Raw genomic sequence first — 19,888 nt, 5'->3', positions numbered from 1 at the left:
TCTCTCTCTCTCTCTCTCTCTCTCTCTCTCTCTCTCTCTCTCTCTCTCTCTCCATTTTACCACCTAACTGCCCAAATAGAAAGTTGCATCCCCATTTTATGGGTGAAGAAATGAAGAAGCAGAGAGGTTAAATGATTTCCTTAAAGTCACAAAGCTGGTGAGTGGAATGGCTTTCTGACACCCAGCTAATTCTTTGTACTGCCCAATCCAACCGCTCTCTCACTTTAGAATCCCAATATCCTTTATCAAAATGCTCTGTTTCTATTAAGGAGGGAAAAGATCAGAGTGAATATGTGTATGATGATAAACTGACCAATAAACATTTCTTTAATAAAAATCTGTTGTGAACTCAGCTCTGTGGGAGCTACTAAGAGAGATAGTATATATCAGTGTAGGGTCTAGTAAGGGAGAATCAACAAGAACATATTAAAAGATTAATGTGTGGCAGGGGTAGAGACAGGTGGTAGCTCAGTGGACTGAGAGCCAGATCTAGAGATGGGAGATCCTGGGTTCAAATCTGACCTCAGACACTTCCTGGCTGTCAAGATCAATAGAGACAGGAGCACATTTGCGGAGGCGTTACAAGGCCAGAAGTACTTAAGGGTTATTTCACTGGGAATGGCTCTCAACAGAGAAGGAGTTTCCAAGGTAAGGAGTCCAGGGGCCAGGTTGCCTTCAGACTCTGGGCTTCTAACAGAATCCTTACTATTCCCTTGGAAAGTTTAGTAAAGAGAGACAATCTGCCTTACTCTGGTGGGTTTCTCATGCAGAGTGCCTTGAGTTAATTAAGGCCCAAGGTGTTATGGAGAGAGAAACCAGAGCATAGATTCCCTGGCCAGAGATCATTTGGATGCCCTTTCTCTTGCTCATTAGGGCTCTTCCTAAATTATTCCAAGAATTTAATCACAGATCTTATTTTTAAAAGATCTCCTCTATGATGCTCATTAAGAAAGTGTCAACAGTGCTTTGAGAGCCTGATCAAATGCACGCTGAGTGAATGTGGGAAGGACCCATAAATAGCATTAGAAGGCCTTCCCTTCATCCTGCTAGGATATTTCTGCTTTTCAGATCCAGCCTCCTGGCTCACCAATCAGGGCAGTTCCCTGCCTAGGGTAAGAATTCCTGAGCCTACAGCAATGCTTCTGCACCTCCCTCAGGGTCAGGGTCAGCTTCATTCCTCCAGTCCCCAATGGCAGTAGCTACAGCAAGACCAGGCTGAAGAATTTTGCTCTTTTCAACACAGTCATCTTTCTTTGTTAACTTCTTTGCAAAGAATGTCTCCCTCCTCCTTCTCTCAACCTCCTTCTCTCAACCCCCTAAACAGATAGCTGTTTAGGAGAGAAAGACAATGGTATAGTTTCATATCTCCAATTTCTGCCTTTCCTTCTTTCTCCCTGCCTGCTATGAAGTAGACATGCTTCATCTGTTTTCTTTCCCATCCCTTTGGATAGGAAGAGAGTCTCCAGGGAAGAGGTCTGGTCATCCTAGATGATCTGAAAATATAATTAAACTGGGCCACAATTGAGTCTGTAGAGCAAGGGGTGGGTGTGGGTAGGATGAAGTAATGGTGTTATTTGGCAGAGAACTGGAGAGTGTAGAATGGGAGGGACTCCAGTACCCCATAGACAACATTAGCTCATGCCAGGAATTGAAGCAAGGAGAATGTTGGGAATGGGCTGATTTATTTATTATCATTTTGAGCTCTACCCAGGTTGGTTTTTCAAGGGACTAAGAAGAGTATGATGCAAAAGAAAACAAAGAAACAAACAAACCACTAGTTAGAATCAAAGGTCCTGGGAATGCCAAACCCTGGCTCCTCTCTTTACTGGTTGTTACATGAAACCAGACGTCTCCAAGCCTCGATATCCTCATCTATAAAATGAGGGAGTTGGATTAAATGACTTCCGGGGTTCCTTTAACTCTAAGACCTATAAGAAAGGTTCTTTAAGAAGCTTAGATTTCTTTGGCTGTGGTCTAATGTATCTGCTCTCATTTTTAGGAAGCTCAAATTTTTAGGAGAAAGGTGGGATCCCATAGCTGATGTCTAGGCTCTGGAACCAAAGATATTTGGCAGCTAAATCTTGTTCTGTGAGTTGGCAAATTTCTTCTCTTTTCTGTTGTAACCCGAGTCCCAATGTTCGTTGGAATGGGACTTTCCTCATTTGTGGAGATCAATGCCCTGTACTTGCATCTGGGCACGGCAGAATTAGTGAGAGGGAGAGAGATTAGGTCTTGGCAGTGTTTACCAGCTTTTTGTTCACTTTTGGGCTCTTCAATTACTTCTGGTACTCCTAACTTCCAGCTTCAAGAAAGAAGATGGATGATACCATTTCCACTTCAGGTTGTTGAAAGGAAAATAAGACTCTGGGAAGAAGATGACACGAGAGGAGTTGTTTTAATTATGCCCAAAATGGATATATTGGAGGGTTCAGTGGATAGACACCAGGCCTAGAGATGGGAGGTCTTGGGTTCAAATCTGACCTCAAATACTTCTTGGCTATGTGACCATGGGGCAAGTCACTTAACTCCAATTGCCTAGCCCTGACTATTCTTCTGCCTTAGAACCAATATGTAATATTGATTCTAAGATGAAAGGTAAGGCTTAAAAAAAGAGAGGATGTAGAAGATGGAGGACAGAGCTGAATACTCTGCTCTCTATAGAGAGTAGGGAGCACTGAGCCAGAATTCTATCTATTTATTTCTATAAATATGATTAATCTAGGGGATTTTCAAGCTGAAGCTAAACTTCTGATCCCTAGTCATTAATGAGGAAAGGGGTACCCTAAGTTTTATCTCCAAGTTTTAACTTCTCTTTCCCTCTAAATAGCAGTTCCATATGAACACAAATTTATAGCAAAGAAACCCATTCATCCAAGGAAATGGTGAAACTGAAATAAGAGAAAGTATATATAGGAGAATATATACCAGGCAATAGAGAGTGAAGGAGCTCTTTCATTGGGAGCCAGGTAACCCAGGGCAACCAAGAGAGAGGATCCCAGATCTTCTCTGAAGTCTCTAGTGTAGCTAGTTTGAAATAGGGACATGATGGCTGCTAGTTACCATCATGTTACCCTCTACCTAGCATCATATTTTCCCTTCATTAGTCTTGAGTGGTGTTGGAATCATCCACTTTTCTCTTGAAGCCAGAAGCATCTGAAGTAGCCACAGACCTTAAATAAACTGAAGTGACTCTTCTCTCCTGCTCTGGCCGACTGTATCCTACTCCTCATGCAAGTTCAGGGGACTGACTTCCAAAAGTGAGCAGAGAGTCCAATATCAATGGGATTTGGGGTTCAGATTACACTATACTTTAATTTCCACATTTGTGATCATGCCATCTTTTGCTTCTCTAACCTTTTTTTTTTTTGATAAGCTCCAAATAATGCACATGCTTTTTTGAATGTAGGGATGCTTTTATTTTCTAAGAGTGGGAGTGCTCTGTGTCTACTAAGGGCAGAATCAGAGGATGAAGGTTTAAAATGAAACAAGAGGCTTTGTGGGAGAGGCAAGAAAAGAAAGTACATTATCTCAGGGCTGTCAGGTAAAATAATTTCCTATCTAGGATGGCTTAGAGAATGGGATGGTCCAGAGAATCTTTGGAGTTTCCTCCTAGCCTGAAGAAGTTATAATCTGACTCCTTTTGCAATGGAGGAAAAAAAATGAACAGAGAATTAGTATCTCTAGTTAACCAGGAGATAATCTCCTTATGATACCCTCCACATGCTCAGAATTGAAATCTATAAAACTATGAACAACATAGATAAAGTGAATAAATTTAGATGGTCATGTCAGATGTGTAGTTCAGTGCCAGAACCAAACTCAAAGTCTTTTTCCTAGTATGAGCCTTCCAGATTTTAAGTTTAAGAGTAGGGTTGATTGATAGCTACTCAATCAAGATATCTTACCCTACTTAAAGAAAATGACATGATGTCCAAACAGTTGATTTTGATCATAGGCTTTAGATTAAGTATGAAGTCTTTGAAAACCATTGGATGTAGTTCAATGGTGTCAGAAAGGAAGTCCAATCCAGATATTTCATCATATCCTCTGGATGTTGTTTAAAAGAATCAAGTCAACTAGAACAAAGAGTTTCAAAAAGGGATGAGTCATTTCAGAAGTTGAAGTAAGTATGGTTTCCCAGTAAAATCCCTGAGGAGAAAATGATTGAGGGGAGGGAGAAGGGAAAAGGACTTGGCCAGGTTTCTTCTTCTTCCCTTCCCCATTTTCACTAGAGGAGGACCCAAAGAGCTTCAGAGAGGTTATTGGATTTCCAGGCCTTTCATTTGTATCTTAGTTGGTATTCTGGATCAGCTGACAGAAGTATCTGAATTAGGAACTGAGGCCAGAATAGAAAGAGATTTATAAGAAGCCTAGTAAAGAAACTACATCATGCTTAAGGAGAACTTCCCCAGTAACTCACAAATGAGAGAAACAGATGACTAGTAACTAGGAGGTGTGGGTTACCTGTTTGCCATGTATATTCTCTAAGCTTGAGCCCACTTTTTTCTCATTTCTGCATATACTTGTGGGAAAGTATATTAAGAATTTTTGAGGGAATGTTTTATATAAACTGTTATCACAATACCCCTTTAGTAAGGACCTCTTTCTTTTTTAAAAAAATTAAAATTTTTTTCCATGGTTACATGATTCTTGTTGTCTCCCTCTCTTCTTCCCTCCCCCTCCCCAGGGTTGACAAGCAATTTCACTGGGTTATACATATATTATATACTATTCATTTTTGTATTAATCTTTTAAAACCAAAACCCCAAATCCTATACCCATATAAACAAGTGATAAATCATATGTTTCTTCTGGATTTCTACTCCCACAGTTCTTTCTCTAGATGTGGCTAGCATTCTTTCTCATAAGTCCCTCAGAATCACCCTGGATCATTGCATTCCTTTTAGTAGCAAAGTAAATTACATTTGATCATCCCACAAAGTTTCAGTTACTGTGTATAGTGTTCTCCTGGTTCTACTTGTTTCACTCTGCATCAATTCATGTAGGTTTTTCCAGTTTTTATAGAAATCAAGCATTTCATCATTAGGACCTCCTTTTAAAAGTTATTTAAGGGGGGCAGCTGGGTGCCTCAGTGTATTGAGAGCCAGGCCTAGAGACAGGAGGTCCTAGGTTCAAATTTGGCCTCAGACACTTCCTAGCTGTGTGACCCTGGGCAAGTCACTTAACCCCCTTTGCCTACCCTTACCACTCTTCTGCCTTGGAGCCAATATTGGCTCCAAGGCAGAAGGTAAGGGTTAAAAAAAAAAGTTGTTCAAGGCTGGTTGAATAAAATGATTCTCACTTGAAAATCTCAGGGGGATATAAACTGAAAAGCTCAAGCCAATAGCATTAAAGAATAACCCCAACTTCTTAGGAGACACACCTAGAATTTGTGGTAAAAAAAAATTGGAAACGTTGGGCAAGGATTGAATGGGTTGTGCTATATAATGTGATGCTATAAAAAATGCTGGAAATGGTTTCAGAAAAACTTGGGAAGACATATGAACTGATGCAAAGTGAAGTTGTAGAGATAATCAACTGTGAAAAACTTAGTAACCCTTATCAGTACAATGGCCCACCATAATTTCAAAGAGTACAGAATGAAATATATTTTTTCTCTTCTATTTTTAGAATGTAGATAATGTGAAAATGTTTTGTGTGATATATAAAAAAAAAAGAAAACCAACAATCCAGGCTCTATTACTTAACTGTATGACCTTAGGCAAATCACTTAATGTCTCAGCTTGCTTTCTTATCTGTAAAGCTAGTAAGAACATTTTCACTGACTAGCCCTCCTGCCTAGAATTCTCTTCCTCCTTGTCTCTCTCTCTTTGCTGCCTTCAAGTCATAGTTAAAATTCTACCTTTTACATGAAGTTTTTCCCTTTCCCCCTTAGTGCTGGTGACTCTTTGTTGGTTATCTCAAATTTGCCATTATGAAACGTTCTCTCTCTCTCTCTCTCTCTCTCTCTCTCTCTCTCTCACTCTCTCTCTCTCTGTCTGTCTGTCTGTCTGTCTGTCTCTCTCTCTCTCTCTCTCTCTGTCTGTCTCTCTTTCTCCCTCTCCTCTCTCCCCCATATATACGCATGCATATGTGTGTAATATATATATATATATGTATATAAGCTTACTTGTACATAGTTATTTGCATATTGCCTATCCCATTAGGGTGTGATGTCCTTGAGAGCAGGGACTATATTTTGCTTTTCATTGTATCTTCAAAACCAAGCACAGTGCTTAACATAGAAGCGTTTAATAAATGCTTGTTGATTAACTGACTAGATGACCTCTAAGGTCATCCTTTAAATCACAAATTGGCAAATTTTCTTGTAAAGGGACAAATAGTAAATGTTTTATAATTTGTAGGCCAGGAGGCAAAACTGAGGATGTTATGTATATACTTACATCATATGCGAGAAAATGAATTTCTACAAATTTTTCTTTCATGAAATTAAAAATATAGTAATTTTAATTTTTAATAATAAAGTTCTACAGGGGCAGCTGGGTAGCTCAGTGGGTTGAGAGTCAGGCCTAGAGATGGGAGGTCCTGGGTTCAAATCCGGCCTCAGACACTTCCCAGCTGTGTGACCCTGGGCAAGTCACTTGACCCCCATTGCCCACCCTTACCTCTCTTCCACCTAGGAGCCAATACACAGAAGTTAAGGGTTAAAAAAAATAATAAAATTCTACTAATAAGGATGAAATTCTTTTAGGGGAGATAACAATTTGATTAACTGAGGTTCAAAGTTAATGTTCCCTGTCATCAGAATCAGATTCAGATGTTCATATTTTGATGCTGATCTATAATGAGATTTTGTTTTTCATATTTGAAAATGTTTCCACACAAATATTGATATCAGACCATGAGCAAAGATTTTAATTGAGCCTATTTCTTGCTTGGAAGGCATTTCTAAAATTCTATTAGGTTCTTCTCTTGATATTTGTCTCTTAGCATATCATTACACTGCAGATTAACCATTTCCAATCAAGATCAGAAGCTCCTCAATCACATAACGAAATGCATTTTGAAATATGGAAATGTCTTTTTCACTTTCTAGAAAGTCTGAGAAAAGCTCTTGGAGATATAGTTAGAGTTCAGAAAAGATACCTGCTGCAAATTGGTGTGGGGATGGAGATCGCTCTGTTTACATTTTTGGAACCATGGGAAATGTATAAAGCAGCTTGACGTTACTTTTGATTCAAACAATATTAGTTGTCACTGAGCTGATTTACTACAAGGTGTTTCACATAAAAATGCTCTCATGCCTTGTAATTTAAATAGGATTTATTAAGAAGCATTATCAAGTCTGTAGCAAGAGCCAATCAATATTTGACCATCCTGGCTGAGAGCAGTTCTTGGGAAGAAAAATGTCAACCTCAGCTTGTTGTTGTAACTACATTATTACAATTTGGAGTGTTCTGAGCAGTGATGATGTTGTCGTTGTTGCTGTTGAGCCATATCTGACTCTTTGTGACCCCACGGACCACAGCTCTCCATGGAGTTTTCTTGGCAAGGATACTGGAGTGGTTTTGCCATTTCCTTCTCCAGTGGATCCTTTTGCTAGGCAATCAGAGGTTAAATGACTTGCCTGGGGTTACATAGCTAGGAACTGTCTGATGCTGCATTTGAACTTAGGTCTCCCTGACTTCAGGAACAATGTTCCAACCATTGAGCCATAGCTGCCTGTGAAGTGATGGAGGATCACAAATGGTCTTTATTATAGTTCAAAAGTAGTCAGGCAATATACAAATGAATGGTTGTGGCTATAGTCCAATAAAATTTCATTTATGGGTACCAAAATTTGAATAAAAAAATAAAGGAGCCTCACAGCTTATATGGGCTATACAAAAATCCAAGATGATCTTTTAATTTTTTTTAAATGGAAGAACAAGTAATAATATATTTGTCTTGATTATGGAGACGTTTTTGTAAATCAGATGAATGACAGAATTGTCATTGACATTTGACATTGACAAAATGACAGAAATCATTGAAGATCCAACCAATCATAAGGAATCAAAGGTACAACAAATGAAAAGAAATGGGAAAAATATTTGCAGTAAATATTTCAGATAAAGTAAGGACATCTAGGATCTAGGAGGAATTGATGTATATCAAGAAAATAAAACACAACCCACGATAGGCATGGTCAAAGGATATTTACAGAAAATTTTCATAGGCAGAACTACAAGTTATTAACAAGCACCTGAAAACACATTGATGCTCCCTATTAATTAGAGAAAGAAATAAGACACATAAGCTGCTACCACACCTATTAATTCAATACCAACAATAAGATAAAATCGAATACTAGAAGAGGTTGTGGAGAAAAAATTTCTGTGATAACATTGTTGGTGTGGCTGCAGACAGGTACACACTTTTTTTTTTTTTAAACCCTTACCTTCTGTCTTGGAGTCAATACTGTGTATTGGCTCCAAGGCAGAAGAGTGGCAAGGGCAGGCAATGGGGGTCAAGTGACTTGCCCAGGGTCACACAGCTGGGAAGTGTCTGAGGCCAGATTTGAACCTAGGACCTCCTGTCTCTAGGCCTGGCTCTCAATCCACTGAGCTACCCAGCTGCCCCCACAGGTACACACTTTTAAAAAATTCCTTTTTTATAAGGACTTTAATAATAAACATCAACAAATGGGGACTTTTCAGTATACAAAGCACAAAAAACTGATTGCATATGAAACTGTAAAACAATTCATATAGATTAGTTTTAAGAGAAACAAATATAAAATTTTATTTGACAGTCACAAAACTGATCTTGTTCCTATCACCTTCTGGACTTTGCGCTGTTCTCTTTGATTAAAATAGTTTCAATCTGTCCTCAGACACTTCTTAGCTCTGTGACCTTGGACAAGTCACTTAACCTCCATTGCCTGGTCCTTACCATTCCTCTGCCTTGTCACTATTGATTCTAAGACAGAAGGTGAGGGTTTTTAATAAAAATAGTTTCAGTGAAGTCATTTTCTTTCTTCTTTTTTTCTTCACTGTCATTACCTATTCCTTCCTTCCCCACAACTCTTTCCCTCCCTTTGGAAGCCTCCCTCTCTGGTGATAAATAAGTATGCTTTTCAGATATATGTATGTCTCATTCTGCATCTCCAGTCCATTATCATTGGTCTTCTGAGGTCATGGCTGGTCATTGAATTTATTTAAGTTCTTAACTTTCAAAGTTGTTTTTCTTTTACATTATGGCCATTCTATAAATTATTCTCTTGGTTCTGTTCAATTTACTTTATATAGGCTTATCCAACTCTTCTCAGATTTCTCTAAACCCAATCCTAAACCATCAGAGGTGTAATAATATTCCATTTCATTCATATAAGATAATTTGTTCAGTCATTTCCAAATTAATGGACCCCTATTTTATTTCAATTAATCTTTTTTTTAGATCCTTACCTTCCTTTTTAGAATAAATACTGGGTGTCGGTTCTAAGGCAGAAGAGTGGTAAGGGCTAGGCAGTGGGGGTTAAGTGACTTGCCAAGGGTCACACAGCTAGGAAGCTTCTGAGGCCAGATTTGAACCAAGGACCTCCTGTCTCTGGGCTTGGCTCTCCATCCACCGAGCTACCTAACTGCCCCCTCCATTAATTTTTAATACAATTAAATTTTTATTTTGAAACCCTTACCTTCCGTGTTAGAGTTAATACTGTGTATTGGTAAGGGCTAGGCATTGGAGGTTAAGTGACTTGCCGAGGATCACACAACTGGGAAGTGTCTGAGGCCAGATTTGAACCTAGGACCTCCCATCTCTAGGCCTGGCTTTCAATCCACTGAGCTACCCAGCTGCCCCAATTTTTAATACAATTAAAAAACATTGCCAATTTTTTTAATCATCTCCATTTAAAAATATTTTTCCCCAATTTCATGTAAAAACAATTTTAAAACATTCATTAAAAATATTTTTGAGCTCCAAATTCTCTTCTTCCTTCCCATTCTCCATCCCTCAGTCTGTCCCCTACCCAGAAGATAAATACTTTGATAAAGATCACAAACATTTTTTACACATGGATCCTTTCCCTTTTTTTATATCTTTGGTGTATATGACTGGTAGTATGGGTGGGTCAAAGGATATACACAATTTAATGGTGTTTGTATTATCTGTAGTTTAAAAAAAAACTGCTTTAGGAATGTCTGGATCTATTCCCTACCCTAAAAACAGAGCATTAATGTGTTTGTACTACAAAAATTCTTTGATAATTTCTTTTTTTTTTAAATTTCTCTCCCCCTCCCCCTCTTCCCCCTCTCCTCCTCCCTTCCTCTCTCTCTCTCTCTCTCTCTCTCTCTCTCTCTCTCTCTCTCTCTCTCTCTCTGTTTGTTTGTTTGTTTCTTCCTCTCTCCCTTACTTTCTGTCTTAGAATAAATACTAAGTATCAGTTCTAAGGCAAAAGTGGTAAGGCTTAGGCATTGGGGATTAAATGACTTGCCAAGGGTCACACAACTAGGAAATGTCTGAAGTTCAATTTGAACACAGAATTTCCTGTCTCCAGGCCTGGCTCTATCCATTGAACTGCATAGTTGCCCCTTGTCTTTTAAAAATTTTTATTGATTATATCCCCAGCATTTAGCACAGTCTCTGGCACACAGAATGCACTTAATAAATGTTTACTGGTTTGGATTGATTAAGTTATAATTAGTCATAATGAGTCATAGTCAGGAATTGTTTGAAAGAGAACCTGGAACTTCTCAATTTGATTGCAAACANAAGAGTGGTAAGGGCTAGGCAATGAGGGTTAAGTGACTGGCCCAGGGTCACACAGCTCAGAAATGTCTGAGGTCAGATTTGAACTCAGGACTGCTTATCTCTGGGCCTGGCTCTCAGTCCATTGAGCCACCTAGCTGCCCCTAACATTCTTTAAAAAATTTTTTTTGATTTCCAAATTCTCTCCCTTCCTCTCTTCCTTCCCTCCTTCTATATCCTTGAGAGGGCAAGTAATTTGATATGTTATACATCTGTTGTCATGCAAAACATATTTCCACATTAGTCATGTGAAAGAAATCTAAAACCAAAAGAAACAAAAAAAACCCCCAAGAAAAATAAAGAAAAAAATTTAAAAGTAAGCTTTGATGTACATTCAGACTCCATTACTTCTTTTTTCTGGAAGTGGATAGCATATTTCTTCATACATCTTTTATCACTCTCTTGGATCATTGTATTACTTAGGATAGCTAAGTCATTCACAGTTGGGCATTATAAAATATTGCTGTTACTGTGTACAATGTTCTCCTGGGAACCTGAGAGTTTTAAAAAATTGTATCTTGTTATTAGTAATCTGTAGAGATTTTTTTGAGCATCGTTTTTTTGAACTTGTTTTTCTTATTTTGAAGACTGTCTTTTCATATCTTTTTATCACTTTTCTATTATGGAATAGTTCTTATTTCTTATATATCTGTATAATTTCCTTATATATCTTGGGATATCAGATTTTTATAAAAGAAATTTGCTGCAGTGATTTTTCTTAGTTAAGGGTTTCTCTTTTAATTCTTACTTTATTGATTTTGTTTGTACAAAATTTTTTCAATTTTTAAAAACAGAAATGTCTATTTTATTTTCTGTGACTTTGTTTAATCAAGAGTTTTCCTTCTATCCATAGCTGTTATCTCCCCTTTCCTCTGATTTGATTATAATCTAATATTTGAAATATAGGGCAGATACTCAGTTGGAACTTGTTGTGATACATTGTATGTATATATATATGTACACACACACACACACACACACACACACACACACACACACACACACATATATATATATATATATGTTGGCCTCAAAATTTTATTCTGTTGGACTGCTTTCCCTTTTCCCTAGCAGTTTTGTAAAATAGAGTTCTTACTCTGGTAATTTGTGCTGTTTGGTTTTATTGGATGTTCTGCTACTGTGTTTGTTTCTTGTTTACCTAATTTATTCCTTTGATCAATTTTTTGATTTTTAAACTAGTAGCAAATAGGTATTTTGTAGTATGATTTTATATTTGATACTGCTAATACTGATAGTACTTCTTTATTTCCTTTGGTTTCATTTTTAGTAAGTATTTCAATATTGATGTGGTTCAGACCTTTCAGTAGTATATCTTCTAGCAATATGTCCTAGTCCCTCTTCTCTCAATACTCTTACTTGGTGACTTTATCAGTTTCCATGGGTGTAATGATTGACTCTATGCAGATAAGTCCTAGACCTATATTCAACTCTAGTTTCTCCATCTACAAATACTTATAGGACATCTTAGATTACACATTCTGATGGCATCTCAAATACAACATGTCTGAAATAGAATTTATCTTTCTATCTAAATCCTCCCTTCTTATGAACGTTCCTATTTTTGTTGAACATACCAGTATCCTTCTAGTTACCCAGATTTGCACCTCAGTGTTATTTTGGTCTCCTCATTTTTCCTCAACTCACCTATATGCAGATAGTTATAAAATCTTGTCATTTCTACTTCCACCACATTTCTCAAACTCATTTCCCCTTTTCTGCTCACAGAGCCACCACCCTATTTCAGACCCCAACCACCTCTTTTAATTTCTCCCTACCTCAAGTCCCTGCCCTCTGATCCATCCTCCACTCTACTGACAAAGTGATTTTCCTAAAGCACAGACCTGATCATGTTAGTCAGACCATATTCAGTAAATTCCCTTTTGCTTTGAAGATAAAATATGGATTCCTTTTCTTGGTATATAAATCCTTTTTACAACCTGGATCCAATCTACCTTTTCAAACTTATTATATATTCCTCCCCTTTTTCTGTTTTATCATTTTGTTAAACTAGACTTTTTGCTGTTTCTTGAACAATGAGGAGATGATATCCCATCTCCCAATTGTATGCCTTTGGGCTAGGTGGCCTTGGGCCTCTAATGCACTCCCTCCTTATCTCTGTCTCTTTGAGTTTCCTCCAAAAATAAGCTCAAGCATTAACTTCTATATGTTGTCTTTCCTCTTAGTTGCATGTACAAATCATTGATTTGCTTTTTCTCTATTTTATTGATGTAAGTGTTTAGAGATATAAAATTTCCCCTAAGTATTGCTTTGGCTGTATACCATAAATTTTGATATACTGTCTCCCCATTGTCATTCTCTTTAATGAAATTATTGATTGTTTCTCTAATTTGTTCTTTGATCCATCTCTTTTTTAGAATTAGATTAGTTTCCAATTGTTTTTTAATTTGCCTTTTCCATGGATCCTTATTAATTTTATTTTTATTGCATTATGATATGAAAAATATCTATTTATTATCTCTGCTTTTCTGCATCTGGTTGTATAGTTTTTATGCCCTAATACATGGCCAATTTTTGTGAAGGTGCCATGTACTGCTAAGAAGAAAATATATTCCTTTCCCTCACTCTGGGTGTACACTGGCCAGGTACACTGTGTACTGCTTTGTGTTAGGGCTTAGAGCCTCCCTATAGGCTTGTACCAGGGCTCAGAACCCCAAGAGGTGGTCATGGGGGTGGTCTGCCATTGGCTTAGGGAAGGTCTTGGGTTCTTGAAGTTGTTTTGGGCCCAGCTTTAGAACCTGGAGCAGTAGAGGTGGGCTGTGTGGCCTTTATGCTGGTTGTGCTCCCCTCTCATCCCAGTGAAATATACTCTCTCTGCCTATCTTTCAAGTTGTTTTCTGATGGAAAATTGCTTTACTCTATCCCCTTGTTGGTTACGTCACCCCAGTATTTGTTTTGAAGCATTATTTTAAGGTTGATTGGAAGGAATTCCGAAAGAGGTTTGAGGTTTCCATGCCTCTACTCTGCCATTCTGACTTTGCCTCTATATTGTCTTTTCTCATTACCTCTTACCCCATCTGCTCCAAGATGCTAGTACTCTCTCTGTCTCTCAGCCCCCAGGTAAGGCAGTTACCTTGTCTTTATTTTATTTTATAACCCTAACCTTCTATCTTAGTATAAATTCCAAGACAGAAGAATGGTAAGGGCTAGGCAATGAGGGTTAAATGACTTGCCCGGGATCACACAGCTTGGAAGTGTCTGAGTTCAGATTTGAATTATGGATCTCTTGATTCCAGGCTTACCACTTTATCTACTGTGCTACTTCTCTGCTCCACCTTGCCTTTATTTTATGTAACTTCCTATGTACATACTCCTTCCCCCTTCCCCCCAACAAAAATGTAAAGTCCTTGAATTATTCAGGGACTGTTTCATTTTTGTCTTCACTAGCAGCACTTAGTATAATACCTAGGATATAGTAGGCACCATATATGTGGAAAGAAAGTGGGCTTCCACTCAGGGAAAGGGGCAATGGCAATGGCCATCCCAGGTTGTGCAATATATTGGGCATGCTCTCTATGTATGCCTAAAGTGGGTGTTTAATACATAATTGTTGATGGATTGCCAGTCTCTTCCTAGAACATTATGTATTCTAGTTATCTGGGCATGTGTCTTATCTTCCTACTAGACTAGGGGCTTATATAAACTTTGTGTCTCCATGTCCAACATCCTTCTTTGCATGTGATAGGTCCTTAATCAGTATTTGTTGAGAGAAATGGTCATAATAGTTATAATAATAATGACGTTGATTGACAGCAATTTTCAAGTGTCTTTTTTTTTTTTTTAAATGCACACTTGTGATTTCAGTGGTGTAGAGAATTCTCTTGTTTGGCACTTCCCTTCTGACTCTTTCTGAATTACATATATTATCCCATTTGATTCTTAAAACAGCCCTGAAAGAGAAGCAGTACAGTTATTATTACCCCCAGATTAGACTTAATAAATGTATGGTTGTGTAGAAAGGCAATGGGGTACAGTGCAAAGAGTGGGGGAGTTGAGGAGCTGGGTTTGAATCCTATTCTTTCTAGCTCTGTGAGTTAGGGAGGGAGTGTGGGGAAGCACTATTCCTTCCTTGGCCTCAATTTCCTTCTTAATAAAATGAGATTAATGATATTTGAACTTTAAAGAGTCATTGAAAGATAAATGTTTTATAAAATTTCAAGGGTCATATAAATGGGAATTATGATAGGTCCCTCTCTTAATTCTAATCCCTGTGGGGTTATGTCTACAACATAGGAATTTTTTTCTAGGAACTCTTTATGCATAAATATTTCTACTCTCTGTTTGGTTTGTGGCGCCCCCCCCCCCCTTTATTTGGCTTGGCTATGTAAATCAGAACCAATGTTCTAAATTAGATTGCTGTTTCTGAAGAAAGCTCTTCCTCTCTCAAAGCTTCTTTTGACAAATGATCTTTGAAGATGTCCCCCCATTTTATCTGAAGGGGCCTTGGAGGAGCTCACTTGATTGGCTCCCCTCCTCAGACGGCAAGGAAGCTTTAGGCAATGAAAATGCTACCATCATCAAACTTCATTTTGCCATTGCTGCATCAGTATCCTGGCATGCTTGACTTTAGCTCCCATCCTTTATATGGGAACAGAGTAGCTTAGATTTTACAAACTCCCCAAACCTAGGATTCTTGCTATCTCTTTGTTCCCCATCACTTTCCACTGACCAGAGTGCAGATTATGAACTGGGAAGACAAGAACAACAGTTCTCTGCTAATGATGTTATTATTTACAAGGCCTGATTTGGAGTAGAGCTTTGGGACCCTCAGACCTGGGCAACTGGGGCCCATTTGCAATTATGTTAATTCACTTTAGCTAATACTAAATCCTTTCCTTCCTAGTACTTCAGTTTTGACCTCTATTACAGGGATTGGTAGTGGTGGTGCTTGAGTCATTCTAAGCAGTTTTCAATAGTGGTGTCAGGGAATAATTGGAAATTAAACTTGCCTTTTTCTGGAGGGAAATGCCTATAAAGTTATTTTGTAGAATTTTTCTTTAGGTCTATTTAGGGGTTGAGGTAGAAAAGGGAATCCAGAAACTATAAATGCTGACTGATTATATCCTAAGCCACATGATAAAAATACAATTTCCTTATGTGATGAGTTGCTTTTCTAAGGACCAAGTGTTGTGATAAGATGGAAATAATCATAACCCTCAGCTTCTGTCCCCATGGTGTACCATGCCAGCAAGGACTGAGAGATTTGGACTTATTAAAAATAAAAAAGTAGGATTCCTCGGAGGAAAACTCAACCTCTTCTGGAGGAGTCTTGGCCAATGAAGTCAAAGTTGGACAATGCTAGTGTTCTCTCTTTTCAGCACAATACCTTCCATATATTCATCCAGAACTATAACTGGGTATGGGGTAATTCTGAAAAAATTGAGAGGGTGGGAGTCCACCTGTGGTATGATTGTAGGAAGCTTGTGCCTGGACATAGAAAGTTTTCTATCCAACTTTTGCTGGAGATATGGGGAACTCTTAGTGCCCCTGAGTGTGAGTGCTAAGAGAAGGGAGCTAGTTCTGTGACATCTCAAGGTTTCCACCTTATTGAAGTACTGGTTATTGTTGGGGGGTGGATATGTGGATAAGACGGTGGGGGTATAGCAATAGGAAAAAATAAGGGGAAGATAAAGGAGATATGTGCCCTAGGACAGTGTTGTCATTGTCCTCTAACATTTTTTTACCTGAGGTAAGGTTTTTCTTAGGGTCTGTACTCATCACAAACTACTCAAAATGGTGGTAGAACTGCTAGATTGCCGTCTCAACCACCAACCAATCAGAGGACTGGAAGATAGGAAGATTATTTTGGATTAATGAACCTTCTGCCCATTAGGATGGGGATGAATTATAGAAGAAAGGTGGAGAAGAAGTGGTCTTTGGGAAATTACTACTTCTAATTCTAGATTTGACATTGTCTTACTTTGTTACCTTCCCCAATTCTGGATGCCAGCTTTCCCCTCTGTAGAAAAGCAGTTGTGGGGGCAATCCCTGATAATATATGAGTCTGACATAGCCAAAGGACAATATTTTTTGTGGGGAAAAAAACAAAGTGAATGATATGAGATAATTAGTAAGTTGGTGTGCCTAATTTCCTGGTTGGGACTTTAGTGATTTGCAACAATGACTTCAGGGCAAATCCATTGTCCTTCCCCAATTTTTACCATTGTTAGTAGAAGATGAGGGGAATAGGATCAGAGGTCTAGAGCTAGAAGGAGCTCAGACATCATTGTCCAACTCCCTCATTTTATAGATTGGGAAACTCAGACTCAGAGAAGTCAAGTGATTTGCCCAGGGTCACATAGAGCATGGACTTAAACTCAGCACTGACTCCAAGTTTAGCACTCTTTACCCTGAATCTTGACTTTTTGTTTTAGGAATTTTAATATGAATAACTCCTATTGGAGAGAGAGTGAGACAAAAAATAGATAAAAAAAGTCTTAGCTAGTCAGAGGGCTGCCCCAATCCTATGGGCAGGATAGTATCTATCTATCCTAGGCAGAGGCTATACTTTCCTATAGCTTCTTGAGAAGTAATGGTATGAAGCAGCTCAATCTTTCTATTTTGACTCATCTTTACATATGGATCCTGCTTTGAATGGGTTGGGAATCCCCTCTTCCAGACCAAAGAAACCCTGCTATGTTTGAGCAGGAGGAGGCTTTTATTCATGATTAGAGGAATTTTCTGTGGTTTCTATAGGATTTAGGGATCAATACTCTAGGATGGAGGTCCTTTGTACTATATTTCTGCCAAGAAACTTATTCTGCCTACTACAATCACTGAATGATAGAATCATAAAGTTTATAGCTAGAACTGATCTTAGTGGTCATCTTATTTAGCTCTCTCAGTTCAATTTAATAAGCATGTATTAAATGCCTACTATTTGCCAGTCACAGTGTTATAAGTACTGATGATACAAATAAGAAAAAGAAAGATAGTCTCTGCCCTCAAGAAACTTACACTCTAATTTGTGGAAGACAATACAAAATAGAAAGCTAAAAAGGGATATGGGACTTTGGGGGCCATGGTGTTCTGCGGAGTCAAAACCAAGCAGAGCTGCTGATAGAAAATGAAGAGTTACCTGGAAAGTTTCCTCTCATAAGGATACTGAAGTCCACAGAACCAACATACGAACCTAAATCCTTTGTCTTCAAATCCAGAGCTCTTTTTTTGGTATCTTGTGTATATATCATAGGATATATAGAATCAGGGATAGGGTCTGGACCAACAATTCTGTAAGTGTTTATATGAACTCAAGTATCACACATTTTTACACTGGACCAACTAACTGAGCTCCACTAAGACCTGTCTGGAGTCTATTTTCAACTTTGTGGGGGAGACTGGAATCTGGCACCATTGCTTATTACCTTAGTCATTTCTTAGTTAGGCAGATAGTACATAGAACACCACCCCCACTCACCCCCCAATCCAGAATAATAGAACTATTCTCCACATCCTTTCTGAAAAGAAGTGGAGCTATGTGGGGTGTGGGTGTGTGATATAGAGTACAGTTAAGGACAGCCATGCCAACCCCTACCCCTCTCTACTTCTGACTCAGCTCCTTATTAGTTCTTTCTCTGGGTTCAATTGCAGCCTACTGGGTATGCTTTAGAATATCTTGGTAAATTTACAAAATCTCAAATTATCTTATTAAATGGTTCATCTCAACTCTGGATTAAAACTAGGGAAATCTCTTTCCCCAAGGGCTTCCCCTTTTACAGTTTCAAACAATAAATTTATAGGCATAGAAAAGTCCCAGTTAATGGCTAGTTAGTTTAATAGCAGTGTCAAGTCACATAGAAATGGAGACCTTCAGACAATTAAAGACTGCAATTAGCCTTACAGCGAGGGCCACCACTTCTCTCCTTTCTTCCCTCTTATTTTCCCAGGTAGGATGATAGTTGGTTAAAAAAAAAAAAAGAGCCTGGGATTGAAAGTAGAAGGTGAGGGAGCCATTTCTCCAGTCTTATGCTCTGGGAAAAGCAGGAGAAAGAAAGGAGCTGTTTGTTGATTAGACTTGACTCTTACCACTGGCCACACTTGCTAGTTCAGCCTGATCTCAGTTCCAGTATGTTCCTGTCTTCTCTCCTCTGGTGGCTCATCTGCTCATGTCTTACTCTTGCTTTTCTATCTCAAAATTTGGGCAGAAGTTCTTTTTTTCAGGGAGGACTAATGGAAACCAAAAACAAACAGAGCTTCCTGATTTCCTATAAACCATGTAGACCAAGATTTTTTAACCTCCAGAAAGGTTCTCCAGTTAAGGGGGTCCTTTTGAATCTTCCTTGGTCTTAGAAACCCTGGGCTAAGGAAATCTTAATCTGGGTGCATTCTTCACTTCAGTATAACACAGTCCATATTAATTTTATATTTATGTATTCAGAATACTATAGATTCTTTTTTTAAAATAATTTTTATTTTTTAGAAAAGTTATCATGGTTATATGATTCATGTTCTTACTTTCCCTTTCACCCCCCCAACCTCTCCTCCTCGAAGCTGATGCACATTTCCACTGGTTTTAACGTGTGTCATCAATCAAGACTTATTTCCAAATTGTTGATAGTTGCATTGGTGTGGTAGATTCGAGTCTACATCCCCAATCATGTCCGCTTCAACCCATGTGGTCAAGCAGTTGCTTTTCTTCAGTGTTTCCACTCCTGTAGTTCTTCCTCTGAATGTGGGTAGGGTTCCAGAATACTATAGATTCTTAAAAATTCTTGTATTTCAATTAATTTTAATTTAGTATGATAAAATTAGTTAGAGAGACTTCAGTTTTCAAATGTAGGTGTATGGTTACCTGATAGATATGTGTATGTCCTGCATGCCCAATTTACCTATTTGGTGCCAGGAAAGTAGAGGTCCAAGTATACTCATTCTGCAATCACCTGGATCTTGGTTCCCAGTCGTCTTTCTGAAGGATTCCTTAAAAATTCTTAATTAAAAACAAAACAAAACAAAACAAAATTCCTATCTTACTGGTTCTAAGGTAGGAGAGTGATAAGCTGGGCAATGGGAGTTAAGTGATTTATCCAAGGTCACATAGCTGGGCAGTGTCTGAGGCCAGATTTGAACCTAGGCTGTCCTGTATGTAGATCTGACTCTCAAT

General features: G+C 38.3%; 1 protein-coding gene across 1 annotated transcript in view; it reads left to right on the top strand.

The window, feature by feature from the left end:
* VWF (von Willebrand factor) overlaps positions 1 to 19,888 on the top strand; it is a 211,659-nt gene that overhangs the window by 37,629 nt on the left and 154,142 nt on the right. The gene's annotated exons all lie outside the window — the stretch shown is intronic.

This window comes from Gracilinanus agilis, chromosome 5, assembly GCF_016433145.1.
Source record: "Gracilinanus agilis isolate LMUSP501 chromosome 5, AgileGrace, whole genome shotgun sequence".
Taxonomy (NCBI): domain Eukaryota; kingdom Metazoa; phylum Chordata; class Mammalia; order Didelphimorphia; family Didelphidae; genus Gracilinanus; species Gracilinanus agilis.
This window is presented reverse-complemented; position numbering and strand designations above follow the sequence as displayed.